Below are 17153 nucleotides of genomic sequence, written 5' to 3'. Positions count from 1 at the left end.
CATATATTTTCTTAATTCTGGTTGAGCACATTTTTCAGTTAAAATATATCTTTCCAAATTTAGATACCATTATCTTTCCATGATACAAAGATAATCTTTTAACTTACACAATTGTGTCTTATCAAAACATGAGACTCTTAAGCAATGACGTAGAAAGCATAGAATATCCTAGTGAAGGTAAATATAGAGTTAGAAGTTTTAGTTTTAAATAATTATCAAATGTATTTATAACAGATTTTCAGTAAATTAGCTATTTTTCCAGTTTGGAACTAAAAGTTTAAGTTTAGTAGAAAAATGAATTGTATGAATTTATGCATTTCCTCTTTTTGTGATTGAAACACAGCATATAAAAATGTCTTACCATTATCTTAAGATGAACAGTTCAGTACACATACTAAAGTGTTACTAGGGAAAGGTTTTGAGCTAGATGTATTTTTATTAAAATTATTAATAAGGTTTTATTAAAATTATTTTCTTCAGTTTAAAAATGTTCCCATTGTTGAAATATATAATTTTTCATGGTTTCTGATCCTATGGGAGATTGTAATTGATTTTGGTATAATATATCAATTATAGTATTATTTTACAACTTAAATAATTGCCTGTCTTTTGGTTCTAACTCTAGATATTTAAACACTTTCACTAGTTACCTGGAGAAAGTAAAAATATTAGTCATTAGTTGCCTAAAGAAGTAAATACTACTCTTCTAAGAGAAACATTTTAATCACTCTTAAAAGAAAGGTCTAAATTTATTCATGTGTTTCTTATATTCTTTTACTTAACAGTATATGTATTATGTAGGACAAATAAAATGGAGCAAATAAAAACATCCCCTGAGAACACACATTAGACAGATGACTGTGTATGTCACTGGTAACTTGCTTTAAATATATAACAATTGCTGTGCTGATTAATTTTTTCTCTTCTTTCACAGAACTCTAGGATATTATTTTGATCTTGTTGAAAGTTAAATATTAAAATTTAAAATTAACATTGCAACAAAAATATTATTAGTAAAGTGGTGGTGCACTTTAGACTGTACAAAGAGCTATATGTGCAGGGAAAGCTCCTGTGTGGAGGGAGCTCCACATGTATACCCAGTATAAGCGTACTATTTTCACTTTCTTACAAGACTAGGTATGTGCCAGCAAATGTAAAGGAAATTAGGTCTGCATTTTTATGTGTAACAATAATTGGTACCAATTTTTATGAGATTCTTTTTGGGGAAAGTAAGTATATTAAGTAGGCCAAAAATGTTCTTGTTTTAATTTTGGCTGTGAATCTGTGGGACAGCCATTCAATCTTTAGATTATTTTTTCTTCCTCCTTTTGTTTCTGCAAGACATCATGGGAATGAAGGAGAGGTGAAAATTGATAGCACTTTGGTGAAAGCCTTCAGTGAAGGCAGCCAAAATTTATGAGTGGGAATTCATATATGAATAAATAATTTCCTACGTTCTCAATTGTTATATAGTTACCATTTCTGACACTTGCAATATAAATATTTTGGAAATAAAGAGATCTTTCAAGGGACTAATATTTCTAAAGTTCAGAGTATAAATATTTTTAAATCCTTAACTGTTATTTATTTTATAGCTGAAACATATTTGAGTGATAAAATATTTTACATTTAAATGTCAAATAAAAATTAATAAAACTTACACATAAATTTAAACATGTATTTTAAAATTTTCTTAGAGATATTTATCAGCTCAAATGAGTACTACTTTCCCTACTCCTCTTTTATCTACCCTTGAACACAAACATGAGTAATGATGTGAACTAAATATGTTTATTTGAATTTTTAAAGAAAGAATAGCATATATTTTAATATATAATATAGCTTCTTCTTCCAGGCAATACTTATAAAATCTACTCTGAGCAATAAAGGAAAAAGGAAGCATTCAGATTGAGTCTGGAAACAGATTTTAATTTGGGTCAGACTCTGGACTTACCTCACTTCTCGTCATTTGGCTAGCCTCAGGAAAGCAGCTTTTGATTTCTCATATTTTAACTAGCTTTGTGCTATCTATACAATGTTGTGTTTTATTGAAAGTCTAATCATTTCCTAAAACTATTCACCTGTCTACATTAAGTTATTCATTTTTTCATTGTACAGATCTACAAAATACAGATTATGACTTTTACCAATTAATGTTCTTTTAATATCATACTTTAACATATTTCTTTGTACTCCTATGAAACAAGAGGAATTTGATGATAAAGCATGATTTCTTTGTACTTCTATGAAACAAGAGGAATTTGATAACTTTGTTATGGCTGATATTTACTGTTATCGTTCTATTTCTCACAGGGTGTTAGATAGCTATAGCTATCCCCTCTTTGGTAGGAATTCTGTAACTTGAAAATTAATATATTGGTCTCCATTTAAACTTAAGACTAACTGGTTTCTACACCATTTTAGTAAAATAGAAGTCTTTTTTGAAGGTGAAGAAAAATTTTATTTTGAAAAAAATACATTCAATGTCAATTATAAGATTGAATATTATGTAATAAAAATAGTCATAAATTTTTAAAATTAAAAAAGAAACTGAACAAACAGAAAGCTTCTTTGTTTTCAGAAGTTGATGGAAACTACTTCACTATTTTAATCATTCATACTCAAGTTTATACACAGAATCTCAAATTGTACCATTTGGAAGCATTTAATATTTTAATCACTGTTGCGGGAAGTCAGGGACCCCCAAATGGAGGGACCGGCTGAAGCCATGGCAGAAGAATGTGGATTGTGAAGATTTCATGGATATTTATTAGTACCCCAAATTAATACTTTTATAATTTCTTATGCCTGTCTTTACCGCAATCTCTAAACATAAATTATGAAGATTTCATGGACACTTATCACTTCCCCAATCAATACCCTTGTGATTTCCTATGCCTGTCTTTACTTTAATCTCTTAATCCTGTCAGCTGAGGAGGATGTATATTGCCTCAGGACCCTGTAATAATTGCATTAACTGCACAAATTGTACAGCATGTGTGTTTGAGCAATATGAAATCTGGGCACCTTGAAAAAAGAACAGGATAACAGCAATTGTTCAGGGAATAAGAGAGGTAACCTTAAACTCTGACTGCCGGTGAGCCGGGTGGAACAGAGCCATATTTCTCTTCTTTCAAAAGCAAATGGGAGAAATATCGCTGAATTCTTTTTCTCAGCATGGAACATCCCTGAGAAAGAGAATGCGCACCTGGGGGTAGGTCTCTGAACTGGCCCCCCTGGGCGTGGTCATCTCTTATGGTCGAGATTGCAGAGGTGAAATAGACTCCAGTCTCCCATAGCGCTCCCAGGCTTATTAGGAAGAGGAAATTCCCGCCTAATAAATTTTGGTCAGACCAGTTGATCTCAAAACACTGTCTCCTGATAAGATGCTATCAGTAACAATGGTGCCCGAAACTTCATTAGCAATTTTCATTTTGCCTGGGTCCTGTGGTCCTGTGATCTCGCCCTGCCTCCATTTGCCTTGTGATATTCTATTACCTTGTAAAGGACTTGATGTCTGTGACCCACACCTATTCGCACACTCCCTCCCCTTTTGAAACTCCCTAATAAAAACTTGCTGGTTTTTGTGGCTTGTGTGGCATCATAGAACCTACCGACATGTGATGTCTCCCCCAGATGCTCAGCTTTAAAATTTCTTTCTTTTGTACTCTGTCCCTTTATTTCTCAAGCTGGCCGACACTTAAGGAAAATAGAAAAGAACCTATGTGAATATCGGGGCAGGTGCCCCGATAAATCACCAACTTCTATACATATATACCTTACTATATTTGTAATTAGCCTTTCAGACATTTTTTTTTCTTCAGTGCAAGCACATAGTTCCTACTGGGACTAAAGGCAGTTAGTAATGTTCATCGTATGAAGAATAGGTCCAAATATCTGACAACTTTGTGGAGACAGACAGGAAATACCAAAGAAAGATTTAACTCTAAGGCAGATCCTGATTAACATCAATGTTTTTAGTCTTTTGTCTTCTTTTCCAATTTCCTAAATAATGGAATCTTCCTTTCAAAGGTTGAAGTAAAATTTTATAATTCTTTTTTTTTCACTTCTTGCAAACTTCAAGCTAGAAAATAGGAAGTAATGAGAGTGCTAAAAAGTTAAGCTAACTTTTAAATTTTTCTGGGTGTGCATGATAGAACCACCACCAATTGAAAAGTCAATTAAAAAATGTGGTTAATCAGCTGAGTATTTTATAAGCAGAAACAGTACTCTTTTCAAAACACAAATCAACTCTGAAACTTCCAATTGCTTCTAATTACTGTTGGAATAAAGACCAAATTTCTAACCAAAAGCTGACAAGGCTTCTCTCACTTCTAACCTTAAATTCCGTAAGCTCCCTCCACATAGGAGCTTTCCCTGCACAAGTAGATTATCTGCCTGGACCAGACTTCACTGCCCTTTTCATTGTCAGAGTTAACTGGGTCATTATTTCCTCAAGAAAGTCTTTGCTATCCCCATGGATGTGTTCAAACTCTTGTAACATCCTTTATTTCCCCTTCAGAGTTCTTATTACTAGAGCAATGTACATATATATATGTAATTTTTTGCTTTATGCTAATCTCCCTTACTAAACTGTAAATTCTCCGAAGTCAGGGACAGTGTTTGGCCTTTGTTAGACATTGGGTCCATAACATCATTTATGGGCCGAACTTTGTACCCAGAATTAATAGGTTGACATACCTCAGAAAGTGACTACATTTGGAGATAGTCTTTAAAAAGGTAATTAAGTTAAAGTTACATCATTAGGGTGGGCTCTAATCCAATATAAATGATGTCCTTAAAAGAAAAGGAGACTAGCACACGATGTGCACACACAGAGGGAACACCATGGGAAGACATGGCAAGGAGGTGACCTGCATGGAGTACAATCAGTCACCTCACCATAGAATGATGGCTCGAGAATGCCATAAGAGTATTTGTAAAAAAAGAAATAAATAAAGACTGTGCACAATGATTACTATTTCCCTTCTTAACTATCAAAAGAACTCCGGAACAAATTATACCATTGGGAAGATTTTCATGATTCAATTGATTTTCCAAAAATGAAGCTATCTCACCCAACCAGGTATGGAGGCAATCTGCTTTTTATTCTGTTGTTACCACTTACCCAAGTGAACTGTGATATGAATACAAGCAACCATTGGCTTGTGAAGGTCCAGGTCTGTTTTGCCATCTTCCAGATAAGATATTTCAGTAAAAAAACTGCCATGCTGAGCTGCCTTATAGAGCTCTTTGAAAATGTTCAAGTTGATGAAGTTCTTTGAGGACAAGTTAGTTCATGATGTTTAAAAATTAACAGTTTGGCTTAACCATCTTCTGAAAGCCTCAGAAGAAACTAACCCAGCTGGCATCTTGATCTCAGACTTCTATTCTCCAGAATTGTGGGAAAATATATTTCTGTTTTTTAAGCTATACAGTCTGTGGCATTTTTCTATGGATACACTAGCAAACTAATACAATATTTAGCTTAAGATTTGGCACATAGTAAATAAACATTTTGGATGAATCAATCAGTAATATAAACCTGGATTTGAATCCTAATTCTATCACATTTATTTTCATGATCTTAATCAAGTTTCTAAAGAAATTATCTTCGCCTCATGACCCTCTTTTGTAAAGCTGGGACAAAAACCACAATTTATAGCATTGTTGAGAAGCTTAACAAGATATGTGTAAACTCTTAGGATAAGTTTGTGGGCATCAATAGGCTATATTTCTACTCCTTTCACTTCTTCTCGTAAAACAGAAGAATGAGTTTTGAAAAGTTAGTCTCTTGACAAAGTTTATTAAATAAAATACCAGCCTTTAGTGATAGCATATGGAAATTTACATAGTTTTGCCTTTCAAATCCCAAATATTTAAAACTGATCAAATATTCAAACAGTATAGGTTGTTTTATTCTTGAAATCTTTGAGAACTCAATTTCATGAATCTTCATTGTAGATTGCAATAATCAAACTGTCATCAAAAGTCAGAAAAAAGCCTTCTGAATTTTATCTAGAAATAGGTATATACTTCTTCCTTGCTACTATTCCAAAGTGGTCAGCTCCTCCAAGATCCGTGTCCCCACGGCTCTGCTCCATATCAACACAAGGAATCCAAAAGTGGTCCATAACTAGCACAGGGCTGTACTTCTTGTTTCTTTGCAGTCGCATATCTTTTTGGGGATTCTTGGGCTGTTGTATTTTGTATTTAATTTGTATGTATGTGATATCAAATTGCTATCTTTTACAATATGGTTTGCTTGCATTTATTAGAATCAACTGCCACTAGTTAGAAAAAGAAGTATGGAATTTACTTAAAACCTTTTTGGAAACAGTAAATAGGAAAAAAAAACTTCGAAAAACTCACACTTTTCCCCAATAAGGCCACCAAGGAATATGCTGGATTAGCTAAATATGCCAGCCAGCCAACAGGCCAAAAATGTAGACATTAAGTAAGATTTTATACAAAAGAAGATTAAAAAAACAAAAACAGGAAAAAAAGATAGCAGCTACTAATCAATAATGGCATCAAACTATCCTGATATAGAAAACTTTACTATTTAGATCTTTATACACATCCACTTGGATCTGAGAAAATTATAACAAATACTTTCTTTGTCAATCATTGAGTATACTTTGCAGCTATCATCAAACATCTATATCTTTCCATAGCCATTCCTCTTTTAGGTCTTTACCAAAAGACCAAGCCATTTCTATTGCTATGCTCATCCACTTGAACTTGCCAGCTGTCTTGATATTACATTTGGTCAGTGGTAATAAATATCTGCAATGTTTCAAATTCTAAATTCTCTTTCATTAGGTGAGTGTAATCAATCTAATGGGCTTCACTTTGCTTGTCTCTGAAATGTTCTGACAAATGGCAAGTCAACACCAACTCCTTGGAATTCAGCGCTCTCCAACATCTGTAAATCCCCTCCCTATTGCAGGCAGACTAGGCTCCTTAATTCCAAAAAAACACGCCTTTGTTCACAATGACCCATGACATCAGTTAGAATTATGCTAGTAACAAATAAACGAACCAACTACAACAGGTAATAGCCCACCACAATAACATGCCTTTTTTCCCCCGGTATTAGCTTCCTTCTCTTCCCTACATTACTTTCTGCTTGCCTTATTAGTGCTTCCTGGAATTATCTTTTTATCAAATTTTAATCTCCAGGTGTGCTTCTAGGGAAACACAACAAAAACAATGGTGACAGAAAAAGAATCTGTGTGTATTCAATCTTCTTATCACACAGTCTGCTAAAAACTTTTTAACCATATTCTCATTGCATTTGTTGAAATAATTCCTGGATTTAATAGTTTTGGGGTTGCCATTCAGAATTTTATTAAGAAAAAATAAAACGTATAGGTATCAAGTTGAAAGGGGTTTAATATAGGGAATTAGTGGGTCATACAACCATGAGAAGGGCTGAGGGAGCAAAAGTCAGGGAAACTGCTGATAGAATTCAGGAAATTAAGAAGTGCCCACTGTAGCCTCCTTTATAGGAGCTGCCAGAGAACAGCTTCTTCTCTTTCAATTTCCAAATTGAGTCCTACTGCTTCCCATTAGGAGAATTTAACCTGAAACACTCTTGATAAGGGAAATGGTTTCCCAGGCTTTCCCCTTATTTAGTCATGTATGTAAGGGAGTGAGGATGAAGCCAAATTGACCTTACAGTGGGACACTATTTATTCTTGAAGGGCAGCAAGCCATTTTTCTGGTTACCCATTTTCTGAAAGTCCCAAGCATCTCCAGAAAGCCAAGCCTATTCCAGCGGCTATTCATAGACAAATCCATTAAGTAAGGTTCCTTTGGCAAACACATAAAATGCCAAAGTTTGAATTAATGTCCAACCACCAAGGAAAGCAAAAAAAATTACACAATTTAGATAATTCCTTAGCAATTCTCCAAAAGAAACTTAAATTTCTCTTTAAAAGACCATATCAAGACCTGGTAATTATTTTCCAAATTTCATTGTGAAGGAATACCCATTGTTCTGATAGCTAACAACAAAAGGTTAATTACTGTGTAGATAAGTTTAAAGTAAGTTTACTGTAAGAGGAATTTTGGAATGTCTCTGTTGGTTAGGGAGAAATAAAGAGCAAGAAAAAAGGATGGCATCATTTCAAGGTCTTTGCTCATCTTTATTAAAGATTTGTGTTGTCCAAATATCTATATCCACACCCAACCACACCCCATTCCTTTTACTTTAAAAAAAAATCAAATCACATTTTTGGCAGAAAAAAATAGTTTAATGGTTATTTTGCCAAAAATCAGATTCAGGAAAAATGGCTGAAAGAGAATTTTTCTCCATCTACACTCAGAATTCTTAATATCCCTCTACACATGTATATACATTAATGACCATTCAATAGAAATTGTGCATAGTTGTGATTTTTAAATACATAAAAGTGTAAAATCATTTTCATATGTCACTATCTTTAGATTATAAACATTTTTTGTGAGTTATTTCATGACAAGTTTATGAGCACAAATAGCAAGTCTGATATAGTAATTCTATAGAAAAATAAATTATGTTAAAGAAGCAGTTTTAGTAAATACTAGAAACATTGAAAGAATAGAATATTAAAATGACTTCTAATAATGATTAACTATTTTTGAACATTTATATTAAAACTCCCATTAAAAAAGGGAATTCACATTTAAAATGGTAATTTATTCATACATGATCAATTTTAAAATAAAGATGCTATAAAATTTTTAAGATTTTCTTCTGTTTTTCTTGCAAGATTCGTTTTTAACAAAAAACAAAGACAAAGTCTGTCCAGGCTAGACTGTCCAAACAACAAAAATTAATGTTAGCCATAATGTGATGTTATGAGGTATCTTATGAACAGTTCACCTAAATAATGCCCTACTCATACATTTTCATTCTCTTATGGAAGTGAGATTACTTTTTTTCATCAAATTTTATTTCAAGTTTCGAAGGACGTGTGCAGGATGCACAGGTTACATAGGTAGACGTGTGCCATGGTGGTTTGCTGCACAGATCAACCTATCACCTAGGTATTAAGCCCAGCATCCATTAGATATTCTTCCTAATGCTCTCCCTCCCCACACTGCCCCCAACAAGCCCCAGTGTGTGTTGTTCCCCTCCCTGTGTCCATGTGTTCTCATCACTCAGCTCCCATTTATAAGTGAGAACATGCGGTGTTTAGTTTTCTGTTCCTGTGTTAGTTCGCTAAGGATAATGGCCTCCAGCTTCATCTGTGTTCCTGCAAAGGACTTGATCTTCTTCCTTTTTATAGCTGCATATATTCCGTGGTGTATATGTACCACATTTACTTTATCCAGTGTATCATTAATGAGCATGTGGGTTGATTCCATGTCTTTGCTATTGTGAATGGTGCTGTGATGAACATATGTGGCATGTATCTTTATAATAGAATGATTTATATTCCTTTGGGTATATACCCAGTAATGGGGTTGCTGGATCAAATGATACTTCTGCTTCTTGATCTTTGAAGAATCACCACACTGTCTTCCAAAATGGTTGAACTAATTTCATTCCCAACAACAGTGTAAAAGCATTCCTTTTTCTCTGCAGCATTGCCGGGATCTGTTATTTCTTGACTTTTTAATAATCGCCATTCTAACTGGTGTGACGAGCTGGTACCATTTCTAGTGGAACTATTCCAAAAAATTGAAAAGGAGGGACTACTCCCTAACTCATTTTATGAGACCAGCATCATCCTGATACCAAAACCTGGACGAGATACAACAACAACAAAACTTCAGGCCAATATCCCTAATGAACATTGATGCAAAAATCCTCGATAAAATAGTGGCAATCCGAATCCAGCAGCACATCAAAAAGCTTACTCACCACAACCAAGTTGGCTTCATCCCTGGATGCAAGGTTGGTTCAACATAAGCAGATCAATAATTATAATTAATCACACAAACAGAACTAAGAAACCACATGATTATCTCAAAAAATGGAGAAAAGGCCTCTGATAAAATTCAGTATCCCTTCATGTTAAAAATTCTCAATAAACTAGGTATTGAAGGAATATACTTCAAAATTAATAAGATCCATAGACAACAGCCAATATCATACTGAATGGGCAAAAGCTGGAAGCATTCCCCTTGAAAACCAGGACAAGACAAGGATGCCCGCTCTCACCAGTTTTATTCAACATATTATTGGAAGTTCTGGCCAGGGCAATCAAGCAAGAGAAAGAAATAAAGGGTATTCAAATAGGAAGAGAGGAAGTCAAATTATCTTTGCAGATGACAGGTTCCTATATCTAGAAAACCCCACTGTCTCAGCCCAAAAGCTTAAGGTGATAAGCAACTTCAGCAAAGTCTCAGGATACAAAATCAATGTGCAAAAATTGCTAGCTTTCCTGTACACCAACAACAGGCATGCAAAGAGCCAAATCATGACTGAACTCCCATTCACAATTGGCTACAAAGAGATTGAAATACCTAGGTACACAGCTAACAAGGGATGTGAAGGATCTCTTCAAGGAGAACTACAAATCACTGCTCAAGGAAATCAGAGAGGACACAAAAAAAATGGAAAAACATTCCATGCTAATGGATAGTAAGAATTAATATCGTGAAAATGACCATACTGTCCAAAGTAATTTATAGGTTCAATACTAGTCCTATTAAACTACAATTGGCATTCTTAACAGAATTAGAAAAAAACTATGTTAAAATTCACATGGAACCAAAAAAGAGCCCATATAGCTAAGACAATCTTAAGCAAAAAGAACAAAGCTGGAGACATCATGCTACCCAACTTCGAACTATGCTAAAAGATTTTCCTCTTTAAAATACTTCAAGTCAAATTCTGGAAAAAATCAGAATTAAAATTTAAAGTTGCAGTTTCTATTTTAAAGCATTAATATCAAAACTAAAGGAAGTTAAAATTCTATTTTTCCGTTCAAATTACATATACAAATATTTTAATCGAAAAATTCTCATGCATATTCAGTAAAAATAGCAACATTTTACACACCAAAAGTTGCTATTTAAATATATTATAAAAGGAGTTTATTAAATTCGTCATACTGTAACCTCTTTTGTTCGTCACATTTATTGAGGCATAATTGGCAAATTTTAAAAATTATATATATTTAAGGTATACAACTTGATGTTTTCACATACATATATTCTGTGAAATAATAAGCACAATCAAGCATTGACCAAAAAACCCAAAGTCTGTAAAATATTTGCAGAGGTTTATTCTGAGCCAAATATGAGAACTATGGTTTGTGACCACCTCAGGAGGTCCTGAGAACATGAGCCCAAGGTGGTTGGGTTAAAGCTTGGTTTTATACCTTTTAGGGAGACAGAAGTTACAGGCAAAGGCATAAATCAATACATGTAAGGTATGTAACATTAATTAGCCCCGGAAGGGCAGACATCTCAAACTAAATACTTTCAGGTCATAGGTGGAGTCAGAAATTTCCTGATTGACAATTGGTTGAAATAATTAAGCTTTGCCTGAAGAGTTAAACTCAGCATAAAGAAATAATTGAGTTAAATAAGGAAAGGAAGTCAATGTTTTTTTTTTTTTTTTTTTTGTAGATGAAGCCACCAACAGGCTTCAGAAAGAATAGATGTTAAATATATCTTATTGGACCTTAACAGATGTCAGTCTCTCCAGAAAAGACTTTTTAAGAGAAGGAGATTGTCTACAGAATGCAAATTTCCCTGACAAGAGATAGCTTTGCAGGGCCATTTCAAAATATGTCAAAGAAATACATTTAGGGGTAAAATACTTTGATCCTCTGCAGGGCCTATCTGTCATGTGATGCTTCACCAGCATAAGGTTGGAATTTGGTATTTTATTGCTACAAAAAGTGTTTTGTCAGTTTTAAGATCTCTATTTAATGTTAAATCTGGTCAGTTGTGCCTAAATTCCAAAGGCAAGAGGATATACCAAGGCATGTCAGATGCCCCCTTCCCATCATGGCCTGAACAGATTTCTTTGGGGTCCCTTTGGCCAAGAGGGAGGGTCCACCAGTTGGTTAAGAGGCTTAGAATTTTATTTTTGGTTTACACAAGCTAGTTAACACGTCCATCTTCTCACAGAGTTACCATTTTCTCTTCTATGTCTGTGGTGAAAACATGATACCATCCTAGGAAATTTCAATATTCACATTAGCTCTCCTGAACTTATTCATACTGCATATCTGAAAGTCTATACCCTTTGGCCCACATTTCTAATTTTTTCCCCCTCCTAGTCTCTAGCAACCACCATTCTACTCTGTGTTTCTATGAGTTTGACTATTTTAGATTCCAAATCTAAGTGATATGATACAGTATTTGTCTTTCTATGTCTGGCTTATTTCACTTAACATAAAGTCCTTCAGATTCATCCACCTTGTCACAAATGACGAAGTTTCCTTTTTTACGGTGGAATCTTAACCTATTGCGTGGATTGTGTGCGTATGCAGTTAGAATACACACACACACACACACACACACATTGTTAGAGCAATCTTAGCTCTAGGTACAGATACAAAACATATAAAATTATTATCTGGAATAGCTAGTTTCACTCTCATGTTCATTAAAGCATTAGTCACAGTAGGCAAGATATAGAAACAACCTAAATGTCCATCAGTAGATGAATGGACAACATTTTATAGATACTACTATATATACACATATACACTACATATATACATATACACTGCATTTATATATATATACATACATATATGTGTAATACACATATATGCCTATATACTACATTTATATATGTAGTTTAAGTGTGTGTGCATATATATTCTAACTACATGTATATGAAGTGTGTGTATATATAATTACATACATGTAGCATGTATATATATTCTAACTACATAGTGTGTATATATACACACATATGTATGTGTATATATAGTACATAAACATATATACACATACATATGTGTGTATATATAGTGGCAAATATTATATGTAGTTCATTCATTGATTGAAGGACATTTAGGTTCTTTCCATATCTTGGCCAATGTGAATAATGCCTTAATGAACATGAGGATGGAACAAGCTATTCCAGATAATAATTTTATATTTTTTGAAACTATACTTAGAGCTAAGGTAGCTGGATCATAAGGTAGTTCTATTTTTAAATTTTTGAGCAACTTCCATAGTGTTTTTCATAATGGTTGAACTAATTTACACTCATACCAACAGTGCACAAAGGTTCCCTCTTCTCCACATCCTTGCCAACACTTGCTATTTTTCATCATTTTGATAATAATCATTCTGACAAGTTTGAAGTGATATTTCAGTGTGGCTTTGACTTGCATTTTCCTGATGATTGGTGATGTTGGGCACCTTTTCCAACACTTGTTGAACATTTGTATGTCTTCTTTTAAGAAATGTTCACACCCTCTGCTCATTTTTAAAAAGTGTTGCTTTTTTGTCACTGAGTTTCTTATGTATTTTGAATATTAACCCCTTATAAAGTATATGGTTTGCAAATGCTTTCTTCATTCCATAGGTTGCCTTTTACTCTGTAGATTATTTACTTTGTGCAGAAGTTCAGTTTGACACAATCCAATTTGTCTATTTCATTCCTTCTGTCTGTGATTCTGGTGTCATCCAAAATATAACTGTCCAACATCAATGTCAAGAACCTTTTTCCCTGTGTATTTTTCTAGCAGTTTTTAAGTTTTGTGTCGTATGTTTAAGTCTTTTATTCATTTTGAGTTGGTTTTTGTAGATACTATGAGATAGTAGTACAATTTTATTTCCCTGCATGTGGATATCTAGTTTTCCTAATACCATTTATTGAAGACTATCCTTTCCCTTCAGTGTGTGTTCTCAGCAGCATTATCAAAGATCAGGTGGCTACAGATGTGTGCATTTACTTCTATTTCTATTTCATTCATCTATATGTCTGTTTTTATGCCAGTACCATTCTATTTCTATTAGTGTAGTTATTTTATTTTATTATTATTATACTTCAAGTTTTAGGGTACATGTGCACAACGTACAGGTTTGTTACATATGTATATATGTGCCATGTTGGTGTGCTGCACCCATTAACTCGTCATTTAGCATTAGGTATATCTCCTAATGCTATCCCTCCCCACTCCCCCCACCCCACAACAGTCCCTGGTGTGTGATGTTCCCCTTCCTGTGTCCAGGTGTTCTCATTGTTCAATTCCCACCTATGAGCAAGAACATGCGGTGTTTGGTTTTTTGTCCTTGCGATAGTTTGCTGAGAATGATGGTTTCCAGTTTCATCCATGTCCCTACAAAGGACATGAACTCACCATTTTTTATGGCTGCATAGTATTCCATGGTGTATATGTGTCACATTTAAAAAGTCAGGAAACAACAGGTGCTGGAGAGGATGTGGAGAAATAGGAACGCTTTTACACTGTTGGTGGGACTGTAAACTAGTTCAACCATTGTGGAAGTCAGTGTGGCGATTCCTCAGGGATCTAGAACTAGAAATACCATTTGACCCAGCCATCCCATTACTGGGTATATACCCAAAGGATTATAAATCATGCTGCTATAAGGACACATGCACACATATGTTTATAGCAGCACTATTCACAATAGCAAAGACTTGGAACCAACCCAAATGTCCAACAACGATAGACTGGATTAAGAAAATGTGGCACATATACACTATTAGTGTAGTTTTGGTTACACATTTTGAAATCAGGAAGTATGATGCCTTCAGCTTTTTCTTTCTCAGGACTGAGTTGGCTATTAGAGGTCTATCATGGTTCTATAAAAATTTAGAATTTGTTTTCCTGTTTCTGTAAAGAATGCCACTGGGATTTTGATAAGGGATTGCATTAAATCTGAAGATCACTTTGTATAGGATGGACATTTTGACAGTATTAGTTTTGCCAATCCATGAACACTGGATGTCTTTTCATTTATCTGTGCATTCATTAATTTCCCTCATCAGTGTTTTACAATTATCGTTGTACACTTTTCTAACTTCTTTAGTTTAATTTGTATCTTATTTTATTCTTTTTGTTACTATTATAAATGGAATTATTTTATTGATTTCCTTTTTGGGTAGCTCATGGTTTGTGTATAAAATCACTACTGATTTTTCTATGTTGGTTTTGTATCCCACAACTTTAGTGACTTCATTTATTTAGTTCTCATAGTTTCTTCTTGAGTCTTTATGGTTTTCTACATATACACTCATGTCATCCGCAAGCATATAATGTTTTACTTTCTTTTTTATTCAATGACTTTTATTTCTTTCTCTTGTCCAATTACTCTGGCTATAACTTCCAGTACTATGTTGAATGAAGTGGTAAGAGTGGACATCTTCGCTTTGTTTCTAATCTTAAAAAAAAAGCTTTCAGTTTCACTCCATTGATTATGATGCTATATAGCTCTCTGCTTTTCTTATATGGCCTTTATTAGTTTCATGTAGGTTTCTTTTATACATATTTTGTTAAGAGTCTGTGTCACTAACAAATGCTGAATTTTGTCAAATGCTTTCTCTGCATTAATTGAAATTATGCGCTTTTTTTTGCTATATTAACATGATGTATTACATCAATTAATTTGCATATGTTGAACCATTCTTGAATCCCAGGGCTAAATCTCACTTGATTCATGTGAAATTTATCCCTGGATACAAGAATCATTCAACATATGCAAAGTGCATTATCTTTCTAATGTGTTATTGGATTCAGTTTGCTAGTATTTTGTGGAGAATTTTTGCTTTTATGTCCAGGAATACTGACCTATGTTTTCTTTGCTTGTGTTCTCTTTTTCTGGCTTTTGTATCAGAATAACACCAGCCTCATAAAAATATGTTTGGAAGTATTCCCCCCTTCCACTTTTTTGGAAGAGTTTGAAATGAATGAGCATTAATTATTCTTTGAATATTTGGTGGAATTCACCAGTGAAGCTATCTGCTCCTGGGCTTTTATTTCTTGGAAGGTTTCTGACTACTGATTCAATCGCCTTATTTATTATTGATCTGTTTAGGTTTTCCATTTATTCTCGATTCAGTTTTGGTAGGTTGTATGTTTTTAAAGATTTCTTCATTTCTTCAAGGCTATTTAATTTATTTGAGTATAATTTTTCATAACAGCATCTTATAATTCTTTTATTTATGAGTCATCTCATAATTTCTTCTTTTTTAAATTCTAACTATTTGAATCTTCTTTTTTATTAGCATAGCTAGGGATTTGTCAATGTTTATCCTTTCAAAAAAACTCTTAGTTTTTCAAATTTTTTCTATTCTGCATTTTACATATTTCTACTGTCATCTTATTATTTTTTCTGATAAATTTTTTAATTTAAAATATTTTTAAATTTAAATTTTAAATTTTCTACTTTTTAAAATTAGGTGTTTGCCATTATAAACTTTTTTCTTAGTACTGCCTTTGTGCATCCATAAGTTTTCGTAGGTTGTATTCTCATTTATCTTGAGATACTTTTTACATTCCCACTATATTTTCTCTTTTGCCCAATGTTTGTTCAAGAGTGTGTTGTTTAGTTTCCATGTATTTGTGAATTTTCTCATTTTTTTTACTGTTATTGTTTTTAGTTTTATTCTATTGTGGCTGAAAAAAGATAACTGGTGTGATTTTAATCTTTTTAAATTGATCAGACCTGTTTTGTGATGTAATGTGACCTATCCTAGAGAACATTCCATGTGCACTTGAAAAACATATATTCTTCTACTGGTGGATGGAAAGATCTGTATATGTCTGTTAGGTCCACTTGGTACATAGTATTGTTCAAGTTAGCTGTTTCTATATTGATTTTGTATCTGGATGTTCTATCTATTATTAAAAGTACAGCACTGAAGTATCCTACTATTATTGTATTTTTGTCAGTCTCCCTTTGTAACTTTTAGTATTTGCTTTATATATTTAGGTGCTCTGATGTTGGGTATGTGTATATTTGTAATTGTTATAACTTGCTGTTGAACTGACCATTTTATCATTATATGATAGATTTTTTTTCTTTTACTGCTTTTAATATATCATCCCACTCACTCCTGTTCTGCAAGATTTCTGGTAATAAATTTTCTGATAGTCTCATGGAGGGAGATGAAAAAGAAGCAGTTAAGGACACTTAGAGGGAACAGACAGTGAAGTGGGAGGAGAATCAGGCAATGGGGAGCCCACACAGTGATGATGAAGAGTTTCAAGGAAAAG

This window comes from Pan troglodytes, chromosome 5 (assembly GCF_028858775.2).
Source record: "Pan troglodytes isolate AG18354 chromosome 5, NHGRI_mPanTro3-v2.0_pri, whole genome shotgun sequence".
Taxonomy (NCBI): Eukaryota; Metazoa; Chordata; class Mammalia; order Primates; family Hominidae; genus Pan; species Pan troglodytes.
This window is presented reverse-complemented; position numbering follows the sequence as displayed.